Genomic DNA, 21,888 nt, shown 5'->3' with positions numbered 1-21,888 from the left:
TCTGGAAGAACACATACCTGCCAAGTATGTGCTGACGGGCTGGGCGGTCAGCAGCGGCACAGCCGGGCAGGGCCAGGCTTCCAGTACCCTCCCAGAAGCTGGCCTCATGGGAGGGTCAGTCCGTCATCTCCCAGTGCTCCCGGCCAGAGGACCTTCTACCATCCTTTCCATTCCTCTATAATGGGAATGTGGGTTTTCACTGAGGCCCAAGGTTCCTCCATCAGCTTGGATTTTGGAAACATCCCTGTGGATTGCCCAGATAGAGAAATCCTGTGGGAACCCTTTCTTAATCATAGCCTGGCTTGACCCAGAATGTCCCTTAGGTTTAGCAACAGACAAGAAAGAAAAGAAAACATTTTTCTTGCATTGTCAGCAGCAGGTGGTGGATGACCATGACCTCTGGCTTCAGAGCCATGACCTGGATGTCACCTTGCAGAGGTTTATGCTGCCGGCCTGTGGGAGAGACCTAATGGCTTTGTGAGTGTCCTTTACCTTCACTTCTTTTTACATTAAAAAAAAGTGTGTGTGTGTGTGTGCGCGCACGTGCGTGCATGTGTGTGTATGTTTGTGTGTGCATGCACGTGCATGCCATGGTATGTAAATGTCAGAAGACAACTCATGGAAGTCGATTCTCTCCACCATGTAGGTGCCAGTTACCAAACTCTGGTCCTCAGGCTTAGAGGCAAGTGCTTTTACCTACTGAGCCATCTTGCTGGCTCCCCAATATTTTGATTTCTGTGACTTATTTATTTCACTTGGTGTAATATCCTCCAGTTTTATCCTTGCCAAGATAGGATTCTCTTCTTTTTGCAGCAGACTAATATTCTGTTGTTCACATGTACAATGTTTTATTTATCATTTATTCACCAATAGAAGTCTCGGTTGATTCCATATTTTTGGTCAAACCAACGTCCTCTTTTTACGTACTAGGCAAGTGCTCTACCACTGTGTTGTATCCTCGGCCCCTCAGATGTCTCCTTGACATACGGAGTTCATTTCCTTTGGACACACACTCAGTAGTGGCCTGTCTGGATCTCATGACAGCTGTGTTCCTAGTGTTCTGAACACCTGTCACCGTGCTGCCCACTATGGCCGTACTGATGACATCCCCACAGCAGTGCTGGGGAGCTTCACTCCCTCTGCATCATCTCATGTTTTATCTTTAATGTTGCTCTCCTTTGTTAAACAGCACCATGGATGCAAGTCCCAATTCCAATACTGGTTTGCCATGATAAACCAACGTTTCCTCCTGAGCTCTTGATTCTGGGAGGACTTTGCCGTGTAGCCTTGTAGGAAATGGTATCTGTTTTGCTTTTGTTAATGATTCTTCTCCTTGCAGTTTTTATTGCATGCCCCTGGTTGAATATCTGCCTTTACCCTGAGTGGGGCTTATTGTGTATGGATTTCCTGATAACTACTTCAAGACTCCTTTCCATTTTAATTGCAATAAAACCCACATACTACAAAATTTACCACATTAACTATTTCAAGTGTGCAGGACAGTGGTGTTAAATATAGTATACAACCATCTTTCTCCATCTTCACCATCCATCTCTACTTCCAACTCCACCATCCATCTCTATAGTTCATCTCTACCACCCATCTCCACCATCCAACTCACCATCCATCTCCACTATTCATCTCCACCATCCATCTTTACAATCCATCTCTATCATCCAACTCACTCACCATCTATATCCACCATCCATCTCTACCATCCATCTCTACTTCCATCTCCACCATTCATCTCTACAATCCATCTCCACCATCCAACTCACCATCTATCTCCACCATCCATCTCTACCATCCAACTTACCATCTATCTCCATTTCCATCTCCACCATCTACTTCTTTAACTCCTTGAAGCTTTAGGAAATTGTTATATCTCCATCTAACACCAACTCTTCATTTGCCCTGCTTCAGCTCCTTGTCACCACCATTTTACTTTCTCCTTACGAATTTGTCTCTTCTCAGTGTCCCAGGTAAGGGCACATAGCTTTTCTCTTGGCATACTGTGCTTGAGGCTCATCCACACTGTAGCATGCTTCAGACTTCCCTTCTCCCTAAGATGGGTTCCACTTAATGTAAGGTCCTCTTCTTATCCATCCATTTTCAGTGACTGTGTGATTTCTGTGTTTCTCTGTGGCTTTTTATAGTCTCTGTACCTAGTTGAAAGGTTGGCCTTATGGAGTCTGCATAACCCAGACATTCCTGTGGGAGACATGACTTTGGAACCCAGTACTCCTGACTATGCCTGGGACTGTATGAGTGAGTGTGAAGAGGTCCGGACACAGTACAGAAACCTGCCAGGGATAGATCTGCTGCTCTGCTGCAGCCGGGCCACATTCACACACAACTGAAAGGACCACTCAGGAGCTGATGCTGGGAGGGACCTAGGGATCACTACCCAGGGACTATGATTCCAATGCTCTGCTTGACTCCCAGTGTGGAAGCTGATGCTCAACCCACACAATGGAAGCTCAGAAATGAACATGTTTCTGTGGCTGACCTGAGTCCTTGGAGAGCCATCCCAGCTGTCACGGGCACAACGAGGTGGACAGCATGGGGGCAGTAGATAGGCACTCTCTGTGTCCGCCACTGCCACCTGCATCTGGCTGAGTTCTCTCGGAGTCAAGGCCACCTGGAGCTGATTGGTCCAGGCCCCACACCTGGTGGGTTTGCCCAGCTCCACTGTGAACCTACCCGGGCAGCACTGATGCTGACTTCTGCCCTTGTGAAATCAGAGAAACAAGGCAGATGCTCTCCCACTGTCCTTTGGCAGCAAGAAACTGAGGGCTCCAGAGTCCCCAGGGTCATCCCCCGTCCTCTCTGTCCAAAGGTGGGCCCACCCAAGTCTTAGTAAGGTGGCCTTTTAGCTGCACCCTGGGTAGCCATTGTGCCCACCCCCTCGCTGCTCATGGTTGTGGAAGAGAAGTGGTCAACGGAGGTTTGTTCTCAGTGGTACCCGCCCCTGGTGGCAGCATACGTACCCACATATTGAACAAACCTAAACTACCAAAGGGCCGAGGCAGCCATGCCAACTCAACTCCATGTCTTCTTCCATCGTGAAGGCTCGTCTCTGTTGATAAGAGGAAGAGATGTTCTCTGAAGGCTGCTCTCTCCATGCAGGATCGTGCCTTACAATGGGGCAAGGGCTGCCAGCTAGGTCATTAAAGGTGAAGATTCTGTGTTTTATTCAGAGCAGCATTATCTCCTCCCCAGCCTGTCTGGGTCCCCTCTGGCCTGGCTTCTGTCAAAACGGCGAAAATGGCAAAGCTTTAAGACTTAGCTGCTGTTCTTGGGAGTCCAGGTCTGCCCTGAACACGGCAGCAGAAGAGTGAGGAGAGGAACCAGGAGTGCTGGGGAAGGACCTGCTCATTCAGACGCCGACGGCCACCTGTCTGGGCTTGTGGATGGAGAGGCATCTCGGAAACCAGGCTTTGTGTGCTGGCACCAGGAAGTTTCTGCCAAAACACAGATCAGATGGGTCACTGTAGAAGGTTCAGAGCCTTTTTCCTTAGCTGCAAAAATGAGACAATGGTAGCGAACTCCCGAGGCTAACACAGGAGAGGACCATATAGAAGGACAGGAATCATCTGGGTTGGAACATTCTGAAGATGCACAGAAGGAGAATCACACAGGGTTAAGGAACACATCACAGAACAAAGCCAACATGAGGCAAGGGGACTTGAGGGAGGCTACCTGGGAGCCAGTGTACTCCGAGGTCCAAACCCTCGTGACTGTATAGGTGTAAAACAAGAGTAGCTGAAGAAATGACTGTCTCCACTTCAACTTGAGTTCTGCAGGGCTCAGCTACTGCTGGGCTATGCCTTCAGGACCCCCAGCTTTGGCCCCACTTTGGTCCCCTCTTTTCCTAGGATTCAGCATCCCTCCCCCAAACACCTGCTCATTAACTGATCACCAGCCCCTCCTCATGAGAGGTGTCTGGTGAGCCAGGATTAGGGAGGCTTAAGCTCAGAGAGGTTAAGTGACTTGCCAAGAATCACCCAGCAGATCAATTTTGAATCCAGAAACAGGAACCAGATGTCTACACCTTACGCTATGCTTGCTTTAGAGGGAGGAGGTGGGACTGGGAGCCCCCAAAGAGGGGCTAGACTACTTTGGAGGAGTCTAAGAGTTACAAGTCATTGTGTGACTTATGCTCAAGAGTTAGGGGCTCAAGGACAGCTCCAGTTTGCAGCTTTTGCTAGGGCACAAGTCTCTATAGGAAAAGATGCTGCAGAGAATGAATGAAATGAATGAGTGAAGGATTTGGCACAGGCTGTATCAAGTATCAAGTAATGAGCTTTCCATTTCCAGTCACACAGTCAATGTTTCTCAATTCAGCCAAAATTGGCAAGAGCAGAGCTGGTTATTAAAGGAAGGCTGGAAAAGGCAATTAAGTGCTCCTGGGGTTAAAAGGCTGAATCCAGTGGAGACAGGGCTCGTAAATTCTACTCACAGATATCCCTATTGCTCAGAGGCTATGGCTCTGAAGAGGAGCAGTGTGAGGCAGAGGGCTCTTCACCCAGGGCTGAATTCTGCCAGGTTTGCTTGCCTGACGGTCTTGCATGGTGCCCAGCACTAGGGTTGGGCTTCGGCAGGGCAGAGGGTCTGGAGACCCTTGAGTTGTTCCAGGTCCACCCTGAGAAATGCCACACTGTGAGGAGGGCTCTGTGCCTCTGCCTTCTTGGCTATTTAGACAGTCTCAACAGCTGTCCCAGTTTGCCCAGGCCTGGAGGGTATCCTAAGGTGTGCAATTCCTACTATAGAAACGAAGAAAGACCCAGGCAAGCTGAGATAGGCTGACCTAATTTCTAGCTTCTTAAGGTGAGGGCCACAGCCTCATATGGGGTCATGTAACTGAGTGTGGGGGTGGTGACAAAATTGATGGCAGGAAAATGGTTTAAACACACAGCATATAAAACTCCTAGTACATAATGAATGCTAGATGTTTCCATCAGTGTTCACCTGTGTTGCAGTAGGAGACATCACTACAGCCTCCTGTGTGTGCAGCAGGTTCACGTTGCACTGTGTGCCACACAAGCCAGAGAGGCTGACTGAAACAGACTCACCACTATTGTGTGTTACGCACTGAGATTTTTTTTTAATATACTTCTAGGTTTTTATAAATTTAGTTATAGGAAAAAAGAGTATTATTTTCCTATATTCATCCCTCAGCACATAAGTGTGGGAAATAAGGTGACAAGTGAAAATGAAGCAGTATTTTTGTGGGGGGGGGCGTTGAGATTTTTGATACAAGGTCTTACGATGTAGTTTTGGCTGGCCTAGAACTCATTCTGTAGACCAGACTGGCCTCCAACTCACAGAGATCCTCCTGCCTCTGCCCTGGATTGCTGGGACTAAAGACTCCTGCCACCATGCCCAGCATGAAGCAGTTTTAATGTATCATTCTGCAGAAAAGGCCACCAACATAGAGAAAAAGCAAAATGGTTGGCTTGTTGATTTGGCCCGAGACAGTGGCTTTAAAAGTCCCTCCCCACATTGTGAGATATTCCTGACCTCTCCTCCCACAGGGCAAGACTTACCCCAAATTCCTGATCAGATTGGTTTAGGACACAAAGCCTTATCTAACAAATAATTTGGGGCCTGAGACTGCTCCCTTTTCTGACCCTGCTCTCAGTAACATAGTAGACAACTTGTCACATCAAACTGTCAGTTTTGAGAACAGGTGCCAGAAACAGAGGGGCCTGGTGCCTCCTGCTCTTCTGAAATTCTTGACAAACTCTAAGTGTACCCCACACTGAAAATGGAGTGTAACAAATCATTTCTTACACAAGTATCAATTTAATTTATCTTTGGATTGTGTTAGAATTTTGTTAAAGATTCATTCACTTATTTTATGTATACAGTGCTCTGCCTGCATGTATTCCTGCAGGCCAGAAGAGGGCATCAGATCCCATTAGAGATGGTTGTGAGGTGCCATGTGGGTGCTGGGAATTAAACCCAGGTCCTCTGGAAGAGCAGCCAGTGCTCTTAACCACTGAGTCATCTCACCAGCCCTTGTTAGGCTCTTTTACTTTGAAAGTTGCTGTTGAGTTTCTGACTTGAGTTTCATTAAAATGATCATTTAAAAAAAATGGCACTGGGAGGTGGTGGCACACGCCTTTAATCCCAGCACTCAGGAGGCAGAGCCAGGTGGATCTTTGTGAGTTCAAGGCCAGCCTGGTCTACAGGGCGAGATCTAGGACAGGCATCAAAACTACACAGAGAAACCTTGTCTTGAAAAAAAAAATGGTTTGGGATTAGGATGGAATTTCTGAAAAATCCTAAGACAGTCCTCACATACTTCTGTCATTTTGTACAAGATAGATATGTAAAACAGCATTCTTGGCATTAATGATAATAACAAACATTCTGATCAACTCAGAGAAGTGTAGAAATGCTTGGTCTGACAATATTAAATACTGGCCAGGATTTAATTCCTTAGAAAAAAATATATCTTATTAATATGCACAATTATATGTATTTAATCTTGTCAGCCTTTAAGTATTTATATATTAAGCAATTGCTTAAATTTTTTTCCAGCAAATGTTTTATTTTATATGCCTATATAACCAGGGCCTCCTAAGATTTTCTTGGGTAAAGGGGATTTCAAGGAGAACAGTGTAAGCAGCCCTGTTCTATGTGACTTTGGTTGTCTTGTGAGAGTATTTTCTGTCCAACAGCTTCACAAAATGAAGATAGAGCTTGGATTGTTGGCTTCATGAAGACATCATGCTCACAGCTGAGCAGTGGGTGGCTCCAGGCTCACACCCCTGGGGCTTAGACATGGTTTGGGTGTGATGGGATGAGTGCCCCCGAGCCTAGGACAAGGACACAGACCCACTGCAGGGCCCAAGTCTGGCCCTTCGCTCACTTCCCTTCCATTCTGCAGTGGCCCAGAGGGTCGTTAGGAAGCACCGGAGCTGGGCATGGAATAAAGCCCTCCCAAGAGCCACACAAACCACACCATCCAAACTAATGAGTATTTGGGGAAAGGTGGTAATAACTCAGGATAGCTCTTGATCTAGCAATGGGTCCATTGCAGAACAGCCAGCAAGGAGGCCCTGAGTCATGGACCGTAAGATGTACTAACGAGAGTGGTTCTGTACCCCACCGGCTACCCTCCTTCCTTCCCTCCCTCCCTCCTTTCTCCCTCCCTCTACACCTCCCTTACTCCTCCTTCCCTCCCTCCTTTCTCCCTCCTTCCCTTTTTCTTTCTTTTACTATTTAGGCTGGCCTGGAACTCATGATGTAGTCCAGTACCAGCTTTCCTCCCTCTCTCCTTCTCTCCCTCTCTCCCTCTTTCCCTTTTTCTTTATTTTATAGTCTAGCCTGGCCTGGAACTCATTATATAGTTCCTGGCTAGCCTTAAACCCACAGCATCCTCCTGCCTCAGCTTCTTGAGTGCTGGGATTATAAACATGGACTACCATGAATTTAGAATACCTGTATCATTCAAATAGGAAAATAGGTATCAATAATTCAGACGGGCTATTGATGGACCTTTTCCATCTTCAGGAATTCCTTCCCACTTTGTCTTTTCAAAGGGCTACTGCTTGTTCCGAAGCATAGGAGGGCAAGGTCTGGGAAGACAGGAAGAGCAGCTGTGACTCCCCAGGTCTCAATCTGGAAAATGTTGCAGAGCAGAGTATCTCATGCCATATTTACATGCTGTGCAGCCATCTGCTGTCTTCGCTGATAATCTAACAATTAAAATAGACCGTGGCTGCTAATTAAGCCTGCCAGTCAACAAAGAGACCCATATTGCTTTCAAGTGAACTGGATCTGCCTCTGCCTGTCTGCAACTGCAACTTCAGACTGGAGTTTTGCATTAGAATGCAAGGCCCTCCAAATACCTTTAAATTATCCTTCTTGAGACAGGGTCTCATATAGCCCAGGCTACCCTCACTGTGTAGCCAAGATTGACCTCAAACTCCTGGTCCTCCTACCTCCTTTAAGAGTGGATCTTCATACCAGTCCAAGTCAAAGTAAATGCTCAAATCATGCCAGGGATGGTGGCTCACTCCTGTGACCCCAGGTCCGGGGAGGCTAAGGTAGGAGAATTGCCACAAGTTCAAGGCTAGCCTGGGCTACAGCGTGAGGCCCTATCTAAAAAAAAAAAAATGCTCAAACTAAATCATCTTGAATTTCAAAAGTTGTGTGTGTGTGTGTGTGTGTGTGTGTGTGTGTGTGTGTTGGGATGTATTTTCTCCAGTCTCTTAAATCAGTCTGCTTTTCCTTGTTTGATTTTTGAGGGGAACGTTAATAACTTGAAGTGTTCATTTTTTTTTAATTTAAGATTTTGAACTTTAAATTTATATTTAATTGAAATACCTACCCCCCAACTCCATTTGTGAGTAGAAATCTAAAACTGTCTTGTTTACTGTGGAGAATGCCTGCCCCAGAGGATTCTGGGTTTGAAACCTGTTTTAGCTGCCATGCAAACAGGAAATTTCGTATCAAGTCGAGGAATTAAGCCTGAGAAGTACTGGACAGTTCTTATCCTGTGAGCCTTGCACTGAGCTGAGCTGATCAGAGCATAAGTGACTCTGAGAGGTCTCTTCCTGATGTCCCCAAACGTACCAGCGTTGGATAGACTGGACTAAAGACTAACGGACACACGCCTCCCAGTCCTATACCGTGTTAAAGTCAGACATCACCAATCAATCACTCCGCCTTTTGAGCCAGGGTACAATCTAAAGTCCTATTAACACTGTTTCCACAGTAGCTGCCTTCAAATAAAGGACCTGGATACCAAATCCGAGCACAGGTGTGTCATCCTGAGAGCGAAGGAAATAAGAGCTGCCCAGGAGCGGCCTGAATGAGGCCTGTGGCGTCACATGTGGTGAGATGGGCCTCCCTAGCTTCCCAGAAAAGCAACAAGCCTCTTGGACCCTTTGTCCTGATAGTTTCTGGGTCATCTGGACAGAACATTCCAGAAAAACATTTCCTCAACAAATGGTTGAGGAGATATACTTGAAAGGGTGTTTAGAGAGTGGGGCTGGTGAACCCCAGGCCACCAGCTCACCTTTGCAGCTTGCCAGGGGTGTCTGTTCCCGGACAGTGTGTCTCAGGAAGCCAGACAGCCATAACAGTGGGCAGAAGCAACTGGCTGGCCCCTCACCAAGGCAGGGGAGACTTTCAAGACGACTCTTGGCAGTTGGATAAAACGCGCCGTGTCTCCAGGGCGGCCTAGTGTGCTGTGTGAAGGCTTTTTATTGAACCACTGAGTACACAGATGTGTCCACCCACACAGGCTGGGTGGGGGAGTCTGCAGAGGCAGAATCATCCGAACGGCCTTTGTCTTACGGTCTGCGAGGATAAGACCCGCTCATCTGCCGGGACATTCACTGTGTATCTAGAGATGTAAAAAGGCTCAGAGACAGCTGCGAACAGTATTAAGAACAGGAGTCCCTCCATCACCCTTGCTCGGCTGGACCTTTGCTCAGACAGCAGAATGATTCAGAACTGAGCTCTCCAAAGGTTTCCTGGGCCCCTCACTGGGAAATTCCAGGTTCTCAGAAGACGGGGTGCATGGCTGTAAGCTGACCACTGCCATCTTCACAGTTGACATTTTCCTGTTCTCCAGAGCCTTGCTTCACTCCAGCCTCTGGTGGCTGCACCAGCCTATTCCTCTGCCTTAGAGTCTTATGGGAGAAATACTGATGTCATATGTGGGTCAGCTCAAAGGTCCCTCCACACAGAAACCTTCCCCACAGAATCACCCTCTCTTCCAACTTATCTGAAATTGTCTGATACCTTTTCTTTGTCACCAGATCCCCTCTTACCCAAGAACGCACGATCTGCAAAGAGGCCAAGAGTATGTTGGCAATCGGCATGCAACTATGAAAAGGTCTTTGGTAGGACTTCTGGGCCAGAGGATCCTTTTCTTTCCCTGTGCTTTCCCAGCATGCTTTGTGGGGTGCTGGGCTGTAATGGGCATGGGCTTCCTGCAGCTGGTCTGTCGACGTCTTGTCTGAGCTGCCCCTGCTGGACATGACTGGACACCCTCCCCCACAGGGCCTCTCTGGCCGGCCCCCACCTCGGGCAGCTGTGCTGGCATCCTCATCCCACTGCCTGTGCTGGAGGTGGCTGTTTCCTCTTGGACCCCAGCCGGCAACAGAGGTCCCGGGGAGCCTGTTCTCTGAAGCTGGCCACATACATGTGTTTGCTCCTTCCCCAGACGTCTCCCCAGGACATGGGTTATTGGGTTCAGAAGTAAACATGTGACCAGCAGCTCTAGAAGTAGGGGAGACCATGATTTAGTCACTCAACAGGAGAGAGTTGCAGAGGCCTCTGTAAGGTCTGTAGGGTCGCTGCCCCTTTACAGCCCAAACACCTTGTCCCAGTCAGAAAGACACGTCAGCAGTTTCCCTGTCCTGTCCCAGCTAGGCCCCTCCACCTGCCAGTTCCAACTCATGCCACAACAGCTAATGAGGTCCTGGGTTGTCACTGGGTATAGACTCTGACCCTAGTACCAATCAAAGCTTACTCCATTCATTCCTTTGTCCCCATTGGAGACACCCAGAGTGCTTGGGGGCTAACCTGGGCTTCCATACAGGACAGCACTCTGGCAATCTGTGCCACCTCCCGCCAGTCTCTGTTCTCAGTGCAGACACAGGGGAAATGGGTCTACATTGGAGGGACAGGGAGATGGCCTTAGGCTGGGTACACTCCCCAGGCATGGGGGCACTTACTGCCTGGGGACAATTCTCTTACCTCCCAGTGTTTACCCCAGAGGAAGAAAGAAAAGCAAAAACAGGGTAATTGGAAACCCTCTTCAAAATGTTTTTTTGAAAGAAGCAGCATGCCTAAGTGTGTGAAAAGCTCCATTTAAATGTCTTGTCTGTAGCATATACTCCAACCTATAATTATGTCTTTGGAAAAAAAGATAATTATGAAAATTTCTGGGCTCATTAAAGACACACAATTGACATCCAGAATTATTTGAGTTATAAATGATGCTCAGATGACTCTCTTGAAAGAGACTCGGGGAGAAGAAACTTGGCTTTTTAAAAACTCTTAAGTCACAGATGAACCCAGAATGTCACAGGTCACATAAGGTAATGCTTCCTTTCTAAGGAAAGAGGTGACACAAGGCCGTCCCCCTCTGAGGTGTGGCCCGGCTTGACTCAGCCAGCTCTCCTGCTCCATACAAAGTGATGGTCACCACGTTTTAAGTTGAAGTCCATCTGAGACCTGAGCACTTTGTGTTCAGGACATTGAGGGTGTAGCCAGGCCCCTTGGACCACTGGCCTTGGGGTGTCCCTTGTTTCTGGAGTCAGACTGCCCAGACTCAGCTCCCCCCTGGGTGTGACACCCTGATCTCTCTTGAGTTGGACCTGTGCAAGAGCTGTCTGTATCTGGTGCTATCACTCACATTATCTTCTCAACTGTCAGCTTAGAGGCCCTGGGGAGCCACAGTTTTGGGGACTGGGGTTCCCAGAATCCTCAGTGCCTCCTCCTGGTGGTTATACTAAGCCTGGGACTGCAAAACTGTTGTTTCCTGGGCTACTGCTGGGCCACTCTGTGCTCATCAGAGTTTGTGACCGTACCTGGTAGATCCAGGAAAGGGGAGGAAGCATTTTGTTTGACCAGTGGTTGTGAAACCAGCCACGTGCGGCCTGTGGTCAGTCAGTGGTATCTCTGTGAATGGGTCTAAGCCATGATGGTAACAAAAGGCCTTTCTTAGGACTGAAATGATGTATTTAGCCTGAGGCTCAACTCAAGTCTAGTCCTGCAAAGAACTGGAGTGTTTCCTTAGTGTTTATGGCACCAGACAACCACCACAATTTTAAAAATAGTGGTGTAATGGATCATAAGTCTGAGTATAAAACATAGAAACAAAACAGCTTCCAGAAAACAAGCAAAATCCTACACTAGTTTCATAGCCCTGGGGTAAGCAAAGCTTTCTCAGGCAAGCTACAAAAAGCACACACTGAGAGATCCATTAAGAAAGTGAACACAGTACCAGCCACTCACAGTTAGAAAAAATTCTGAAGTGCATGTGCTGTGGGCAGGAGCCTGAGGCCTGGCTTGTTCCTCGGGGCCTCTCTCTGGATTCTTGGAATAAGGCTCCTTGTGCCTAGAGGCAGACTGGTCTAGTCATAGGCAAAGTGAAGACTTCTGCAGAGATTAAAACTGCAAGGCAAACAAGCGGCGTTTACAGACAAAAGCACGTCACTGGAGGCGGGCTTAGAGTGTTTAAAGCCTCCCACCACTTCCAGTCTGCGCTCTCTGCTTCATGTGTGTGGTTGAGGATGGGCGTTCTCAGCTTCTTGCTCTGGCTATCCCGTCTGCTGTTTGCTGCCACACCACTCTGCCATGATGGACTCACATCCCTCTGGAATCATAAGCTCAAATAAATGCTTCTGTACATCGCTTTTGTCATGGGATTTTATCACAGCAATAGAAAAGTAACTAATGCACACATTCCTTGCTTAATATATAATTTTGATTTTTTTATTGAAAATAGATTTTTTTCACATAACATATTCTGTTTATAATATAGCCCAGTGGTTCCACCCTAAATACTACTAAAAAGATGTTAGAATGTATGCTTGTAAAGAAATATTTACAGCAGTGTTCCTAGTGAAGTTACTTATAACAATCCCAAACTGGAGATGAATCAAATGGTTATCAACAGGAACAGAATAAATAAATATTTAGTAAGATTCTATGCACCAAAGAAAAACAACAAACTCAAAATATCTGCAACAACATGAATTAATCTTAAAACACCATATGCTGAGCAAAAACTCCAAACACAAGAATGGGGTCTGGGTGGGGTGGGGTCCCTGTGGGGATACTACATGGTACCGCTGTCTATAATGCTGGGACTCATCTAAGAGGCTACATCTGGGAGCAAGCAGGCAGGGTGAGGCTAATCTTTGCTGTCATCTGACACCTGGGAAGATGGGACCTCCGTTAAGGAATTATCTCCATCACACTGGCCTGTGATGCATTTTCTTGATTGCTAATTGATGCAACAGAGTCCAGCCCACATGAGGCCTGGGCTGTTTAAGAACTCAGGCTGGGCAAGTCAGGGCAGTGGGCCAGTAAACAGCCTTCCTCCATGGTCTCTGCTTCACTTCCTAGTTCTAGGTTCCTGCTTGAGTTCCTGCATGACTTCCCTCCATGATGGACTGTTACCTGTAAGGCCAATGCACCCTTTCCTCCCCAAGTTGTTTTTGGTCATGTTTGTCTTGGCAACAGAGAAGCAAATCCAGACATGGAACTTGAGTGGAAAGGTCACCAGGGGGCTTCCTAGGGTTACTGGAAGCATTTAACCGTGCTATCTGGCCCTGGAGATGGATATGCAGGGGACATAATTGCTAGATCTCAGCAACACCTAAGATCTGAGCTTTTATTTACACAAAATACAACTTTTTAAAAACAGTGTCCGTAGCCAACACTGGAAACGGTGTGCAAGTATGGTGGCCAACTGCACGAGCAGTGTTTCCTACAACACAGCCACCTAGTGGGGCGGGAGCCACAGAGACCTGCTGTGGGATGGTCTGTATGGCAAATGTGTTGCTGATTGGTCAATAAATAAAACACTGATTGGCCAGTGGCCAGGCAGGAAGTATAGGCGGGACAAAGAGGAGAATAAAGCTGGGAAGTGGAAGGCTGAGTCAGAGAGACACTGCCAGCTGCCACGATGACAAACAGCATGTGAAGATGCTGGTAAGCCACGGGCCACATGGCAAGGTATAGATTTATAGAAATGGATTAATTTAAGATATAAGAACAGTTAGCAAGAAGCCTGCCACGGCCATACAGTTTGTAACCAATATAAGTCTCTGTGTTTACTTGGTTGGGTCTGAGCGGCTGTGGGACTGGCAGGTGAGAGAGATTTGTCCTGACTGTGGGCCAGGCAGGAAAACTCTAGCTACAGAGACCTCATTTTGTCTCCTGAGGAATTAGAGACTCGGAGGGGGTTGCAAGGCCATGAGCAGTTAAGACAGACCTGGAACTCCGTGGGCCCAAGGACCTACACACAATAATTGTCTCTTTGGCTCTCACTTTGTGACCTTGGGATCTCCACTAGTGTTTGTCACATGTCCTGCAGGTACTTGGGAAATGGCATTGACTGAAATGTGAACCTCAGGGTTGCAAGGATGCCCTGAGCATTAAGCACCGTGTTAGGGGCATGGAGAGCAGCAGAGGGAAGCAGCCTGCCTCAGACCACAGCACCCTGCAGCAGCCAGCTGACACTCTTGCCTGTTGTCCCCAAACCCAGCACACTCTCTTCTAGGAACTTCTAAGGCTTCACCCTGGGCCTGAGGGGCTCCCTGATTGGAAATGCTTCCTTTGCTGGTACAGGTGCCTGCCTCCCCGCCTCTCCCCCCCCCCCCCCCCCCCCGCCCCAATGCTGGTTGCGGAAGCAGGTAGAAGCACAGACAGTTTGGGAGTGAGTTCTGAAGTCCCATCAGGCACAGTGCACATGGGCCTGTGCCAGTTCCCCCTCTCTGGGGCTCTGGGGACACACCTGCACATAGTGCCTGTGTTTGTGCACATGCTTGTGGCCTGGAGGCCAGACCTATTCCTGTTTCTAGCTTTTAAAGTAGGTTTGGTACAGGCTGAGACATCACAGGTCTCATAAATCACAAGAGCCAGGCCTCAGGGAACTCACATTCCTGCCCTGGAAAGGGAGGTATTTTCTGCGGGCCCTGCCCTGCATGCCGCTTTGTGATGGGGTGTCCCCACTGCACCTGCACTATGATCACCTGGGGACCCACACCTCTCCCTGCTCCTACGTGTTCCCAGCTCCAGCAGGGATGGCCAGAGTCACCTGTCTTAGCACCTTGTCATCTGGCTCCAGTCAAGACCTCCCGGTGATGTCTAACCTAGTCACTCTCCTGGATGTCTAACCTAGTCACTCAGCCTGGGGCACAGCCTCCCATCTTGGACCAGCTCTGTCACTGCAAGTCAAGGCTACAGCAGGCCCGAGGATGGCTCCCCATGGGGTCACAAGCTGACGCTCAGTATCTTCAGTTATGGAGGATCATCTGGGGCTTGTTCTCCTATACCTTGTCACCAAAGTAAGCTGAGATAGGGACTTGGTGACCCACTGGGAGCAGTACACTGAGCGACAGAATCACCCATTACACACACTTTCTTTAAACGGGGAATTGTATACCACAAAGCCTCTCTCTGCATTTTTACTTCATTTCTCATATTAACTGTCAGGGGTCTCAGTGAGGAACGGCCATTCCCACTTTGAGGAGAAAACGCCCCCCCCCCAAACTCTTGATAACGTGTGTGTTGTCTAGTGGTGGTGTTTGAGCTGACATAAATGGACAGACCATACTCAATGTTTCCCCATAGATCTCTACCTGGTGTACAGCTGCTGGCCACATCTGGCCAGATGGGCTGTTGGGGGATTTCTTCAGATGCACTCAAGATTGGGACCCAGAAAGAGAGAGATGATAGCCTTGCTCCTGCCCAGCTATCCTTCATACTGTTGAGGACTATCCTTGGAGACAAATGGCCATCATCTTCAGAAGTTCGGCTGGGCCTGCCCCCAAAAGATCGTCAATGCTGAGCTTGTTGGCTGTTTCTGTCCCCCGAGGAAGGAAGGGGAGGGTCATGGACCTCCTGCCTGCATATCCAGCCATCTCCCAGCCAGTTGTATGCAATCCTGCCCTAATTGCATGTGACCTAAGGGTTTTGGAGAGAGGCTAGAATGTATGGGACTCTGGAAGGACTAGGGTAGGGTTCCATCTGTGTGGCCATGGTGAGTTATCCATGCTGGGTGCAGACCTTCCAGTGTGGCGGCCTGTAACCTCTCTGCTTGTGACCCTGATAAACTCATGGGTTCCCTGGGGTGAACTTCGGTAGACTTGTACCTCAGTTTGTTATTGGGACCTGAGAAGGAGGGCAGACGTTATTTGTATGCCCTGCCCCCTTTGGGAAGGAATTTTATCATAAACACAGAAAAGGGATAATTGTTTTTGTTTTTCCCAAAGAGCAAATCTGACAGTATCCCATTGTTTTTCCTGGGACCCTAGGCTCTGGCTTTATGTAGACTTTACAAGCTCGGATCCTACAACCACCCTCCATGTTTGGTGTTAGGATTCTGCACACAGACACCAAAGATGAGCCTGGAGAACCTTTGGGAAATCCCATCTGAGGCTGCAAAGACAGATCCTGGCTTCAGAACTCTTCTGTGCTGAGCCCACTGGTTCTTCCCACTTTTCTGTCCTCTCCAGTCCATAGTGGGCTCGGTAATACCCCTACTCCCCCAGAGCAGATGTCCAAGTCCTGACCCCTGGGACTTGTCATGTTTGGAATGGGATAAGGGCAGGCGTAACCAAGTTAAGGGGAGGTGTCACTGGACTAGGATGGGCTGACGTAGGCCGTGTGAAGACCTAGGACTCGGGGAAGGTAAAGGCAGGGATGAGAGTGATTCGACATTCTGAGGAATGCCACTGGCTGCTGGATACCACTGGAGGCCAGGAAGGGAAAGAAAGAACCCTTCCCAGAGCCCCTAAAGGGAGCAGGACCCTGCCAAGCCCCTTAATTAGGACTCTCTGACCTCCAAACTGCGAGAGCACACCTCTACCATTTGACAGTAGCTGACCATGAGGGTTTATTATGATGTCCCTATGTGCTTCAGTATTCTCTCTTTCCTTTTGTGATATTCAGGATTGAGCCCAGAGCCTTGTATATGCTAGGGCAGTACTTACCACTGAGCTCTACCCTACAGCTCCAGGGTGCAGGGTGCGGGCAGGGCGCGGGCAGGGCGGGGCGGGGGGAGTTGTTTGTTTGTTTTGTTTTGAGACAGTCCCATTAAGTTGCTCAGACTGGCCTTAAACAGTCTTCCCGTCTCGGTCTTCAGAGTGGCTGGGGTTACAGACTTGCATTACCAGCTCTGCTATGCAATCTCGTCTTGTAGCATGAGAGCATGGGCCATGCAGAGGTTGGGGACTGGGGTTCAGTGCTGTCGGCATATGGGAGGGGCTGAGAAGGTCCACAGCCAGGAAGGCCACTCAGCACCCTTTCAGCCAGTGTTTCCTAAGCTAACTTGACCTGGGAGCCCTCTCTCACAGAACGCCAGTCAGTCAGAGTGGAGCACACTTGGAGAAATGCCGTCCAGCACCATCAGGCATTCCTGCTGCTTCTGGCCCTGCCACTTCCTGACCGAACGTGCTTGACTTATTCTTCACTTCTGACAGTCCCTGTCACTCTCATCAACTCTGAGACATGAAAGACCTCAAGACAGTTAATTATTATAGAAACGGCTTTGAAACTGCCATTCACAGTGAGCCATGAGCAAGGTGGTAAGATTTAGTATCAGGCCGAGCCCACGGGCAAAAATAGCAGAGGCAGATGTGCGGGCCTGAGCTGGTTCATCTGGTGTAATGAGATGACTGGGATGTGGAGCAGCTTGCTAGGAGCATCTGCTAACGGCATCCCTGAAGCCTTCAATCACTACTTAGGGACGTTCATTTGTGTTCCTTGACCCTCCACCCCACCATGTGTCCCTACTGCTCTCCCCTGTCCCCCTGAATGTCCTCCTTTGAGGCATTGGCACCTCACAGTGAAACGAGGGCCTTATGGCCATGTCCACATCTGCCTTCTGAGTGTCCCATGAGTGTCCCTTTGCTGTATGCCAGCCCCTGAAGGTCCAGGGCAGTGTCTGTGGAAACCTGAGCACCCCTGGAGCCAGCCTGTGCAGTGCTTGGAATCTGCAGCAGCCTCGGGCTCTTGCAAAAGTTTCCTCCAAGACACGCAGACATGTCTGCATCGGTTTGCACCATTCGATTAGTGTTCTGGCTGTGACATCCCATTTTGGACTTGGCTTGAGGCTGTGAAGAAGGTCAGGGCTTCAGTGGGCATACACGCTGTTCCAGGCTAGGCTGTGATGTGCAGGGCGGAGCCGACTGCAGCCAGGACGCAGGCAGCTTCGCTCTGTGACCGAGTCTCTGAAGATGCACGTCAGTGGTAAAGGCTGCTGCCCTGACCAGCTTGGCTTCTCAGTTCTGTGAGTTTCCTCAGGCCAGGCCCAACTTATCCAGATTCTGGGTTAGATGGGTAGAGGACATGGCAACTCTAATCCACCCCACCTAGCCCTGGTTTGAAGCTTTCTAAATATTTTCCTCATGTGTTGGCAGCATATAGCTTCTGTTAATAGTGAGCAGGATGGTGGCAACATCCTTACTTTAAGTAAGAGAGATCTGAGACTTGGAAGTGTCTTTCTTTGGCTAAAATTACAGGTTTGGTATTTTTGGCTGCCAGACTAGACTGGTTCATAAATTTGATGATGTAAGAAAGGCTCGGGGTTGACCATTTTTCTTCTTTTCTCTCTTTCTCTCTCTCTCTCTTCCTTTCTTTTTCGTTTGTCTCTTATTTATTGTGCTTCAGGAAGCATATTTAGACCTTTATGTGAATCACATCTCATTGTTCTTATCTAGTCCCTCTACTAACTCTTCAAGGGCAACATTATCCCCATTTCTAGATTAGGAAATGGAGATGCAGGAGCTGGGTAACTCCTGAACATAACGAGAGTAACAGGACAGGGCCAGGATTCAACCCCAGCACTGGGGGTGGCTGATGGCCACGTTCTCTTTTGAACTGAATTTTCTGACTTTGCCAAGCGTCTAGCTGATACCTGGTATCAGGCAGCCTAGAATGTTTTCGTGTCTTGGCTGTCTGCACGTTTGGTGGAGCTGAGGGTGGCTTTGATATGAGCAGGTGCGGTCAGTGTGGCTAGAGCAGACTTGTTGGCTGCCAGGCACTCTGGGTGGCATGCAGATGAGATTCACGGGAACTGTCCTGTGGCCTGTCCAGCTTTGTAGAGAATGGGCTGCTGCCTCCAGATGGTTCCTTTCACTGTCACCACCGTGGAGCAGTGAGAGGTTCATCCTGCTGTGGTGTGGGGCTTCGGCCATGAGTTTTGGTTCCTGGCTCTGCCGAGTGGAGGCATTAACATTTATCTCATGAGCCACTGTGAGGTGTCCGGGATGAGACGAGCAAAGTGATTAACACCTGGTAAAGTGCCTTCTAGGCTTGATGACGGTGACTGTAAGAGGGCAATGGTATTGACAGTGTGTGTGTGTCAGGTTCCAGACCATTCCAGGCTGTGCACTAGACAGAACCATTTGGAACCTGCCTAACACACCAACATAAAACTGTCCACGCAGGAAGTGAGTCTGCCCCGGTCTCTCAGGGTCACAGCCATCTCTGAGCCCACCCGCTCGGAGACAGTTTGCCTACAGAGGGAAGCTGGAGCCTTCCTCTCTGGAAGGTAGAGCCAGGCTATCACAGGACACAGGGAATGCCAGCAATTTCTGACAGATGCCTGGTGTCTGTGGCAAAGTCTCTCAGCTGGCCCTACAGTGGCTGGCAGAAGTTGTTTTGAGGGTGAGCAGGCCTGGCTGGTGCAGGTGTGTTTGAGCTGCAGCTTCCCACCTTCATTCTCAGGAGTCACTTTCTTTGAACGACTGCTGCGCTTTCTTTCCAAGCCTCTCTGTGAGAAGCTGCCCAGCCTCTGAGGCCAGAGCCCTGCCCATCACACCTGTCACCTGAGTACATATGGCTGTTCCTCAGGCAGCTTCTGCAGGGCAATGACTGGCTAAGGACTGGGCAACCAAGAAGAAGAGGGAAGTTGTGAGCCTCCAGGGCCCTGGAGATTTGTGCCAAGCATTGCTGTGTCCTCTCTGCTCTAAGGCTTCAAGAGGTCCAGACGTCTGCCCTGGAGCTACATGTGGACTGTATGACAGAATGAAACTATCCCCGGGCTCCACTCAGGTCCTCCTGCTGTAGCTTGTCTGTGAGTTTGGTAGGATGCTTAAGTCCTCTAATCCTTAGTTGTACCATCTGTAAGCTGGGTGAGCAACATCCCCTGCCTCAAAGGACTAAGGGTATGAGATGCCCTTGGCACCAGCCTGGAATGTAATGACAAGCCTTAAATGTTCCCAGCAACAGTCTGCACATCACTGTTCTGTTGAGAAGCCCCCATTTGTAGGAAAGGGACAAGCATAGCGACAAACCCGGGCTCCAAAGGTCCACAGACTGCGTCCTGCTGACCTTTGGGCATAGTTTCCCTCCCGTTCACCTAGCCTAGCTCACCTCAGGCCCTAAGCCTAAGCCCTCAGCAGCCTCTTTACTCAACTGTGTGGTCAACCTTCTACCCAGGGGCCTCTTCTGGGCTTCTGGGTCTCCTCTTCCCATGTCCCTTCATCCCCAAGCGCATCCTCTGCCCTGGAGCCTGACCACTCCTTCTGTTCCCCTGCCACCAGCTGGGTCCAAACTGTCTTTAGTACCTGCCTTGAAAATCATGTGGTCCCTGGTCAAGTTCTTTCTGGAAGGCTCCTGTACACACTGCACACTGGTGACATATAGCATTCCTTTCCTCCTGTTAGAGAAACATAAACTCCTGGGGGTGGGCTTTGAAGTCCCTCATGCTGGGTACTGCATACACCCCTCACCATCCTGGTTCCTCATCCTGTCTACTGGCTTCATTCCCATTTCTCACCCACCCCCAGCCCCCAAGGACACCCTTCAGTGCATTTGTACCTGCAGTTCACCTGGAACCCTTCCTCCACCCCCATGGTTGACTGCTGTCCCTTAGGTCTGTACATGTCACCTCGTCATAGCGGCGTCTCCACGACCCTCTTAGCTCAAGTAGGTCCCCGCCCCTTGCTCCCATTGGTCTGTTTCGTAGCTGTCTCCATCTGAAATGGTCTCAAGAATTCATTGTTAATTTTGTCTGCTTCCCCTCAGCTCATGTGTGAATTCATGAAATTCATGAATTGCTGCTGGACATGTGAAGGCTTCCTGGTCTGAAAAAAATCACAGTAAATATGTGTTTGCATGTTGAATGAGGAGAGCAGGGTATGGCCAGTCAAGGCTTCTGTGTCTTACAGACAAGGCCACACACACCCCAGCAAAATTCAAGGAGCATTATAACCTATGTGCTCATTGTTCTCTTTCGCTAGCCACTGTCCCTCGTCTGTCTGTTCACCTCACTCACCCAGGAGGGTTATTCCAAGGCTAACACAGGGGCTGTGTGTATGGTGGGTGGGTGGTGGGTAGCTTAGAAATATTCCCTGGAAAGTATTTCCCAGAGTGTCCCAGTTTCTCTCCTTCTGCTCTGCACCCCGAGTCTTCCAGGCTGTGTCTACTCTCCTTAAGATTATCCCTCGCAGAGGATCACTGAACGCTCCCCCCAGGTCCAGATGGCCGAGATTTATGGTCACTGAGAGACAGGAGTTCATTCTGGATTTGAATGGTGGGTGGGGCCTGGCTATCAGACAGGCAGAGATGACCAAGCTGTCCCAAGGTGGCTTGGTCACAGCTGGGCTGGACCCTGTGTTGCTGCTGCTGGGTGCTCTGGGAGAGTGGGGCTTGGATGGGGGCCGTGGAAGAAATGCTTCCTGAGTCAGCCAGGCCTCGGGGTGCTTTGGGGAGAGCTAATGAGTCTTGAGAATCACCCCTCATGACTTCTGGTGGAAAAACACCAGCATCAGCCCTCCTGAATACCAGCGGGTGGGTGGGCCATCTCTGTGAAACTAGATGGTCATGGACACAATGGCCAGACAGGCTCACATCCCAGGCCCTTACCTCTGCTATAAAACATGACTTTACTCCATCTGAAGTTCACAGAACACAATTGTGCTGGCAGGTTTTCTTCGGGTTGTGTAGCTTTGGCCAAGCTTCTTGTGCTGTTATTAAAGATGGAAATCCATTTTGAGGAGAAAACGACACGAAGCAGACTTTGCCTCACAGATTGAAATCTGTTCCCAAACTGACCACTCTCTGACAGTGACACAAAGATGCCCCAGCCCCTGAGTGGGAGCCACCAGTACTGCCACTGTGTCTGGGATGTGGGTCACTGCCCAGAAAGAAGCTGGACTCTGACTGAGCTCCTGGACA

Source organism: Peromyscus eremicus, chromosome 5 (genome assembly GCF_949786415.1).
Source record: "Peromyscus eremicus chromosome 5, PerEre_H2_v1, whole genome shotgun sequence".
Lineage (NCBI taxonomy): Eukaryota > Metazoa > Chordata > Mammalia > Rodentia > Cricetidae > Peromyscus > Peromyscus eremicus.
Note: the sequence above shows the minus strand (reverse complement) of the source record.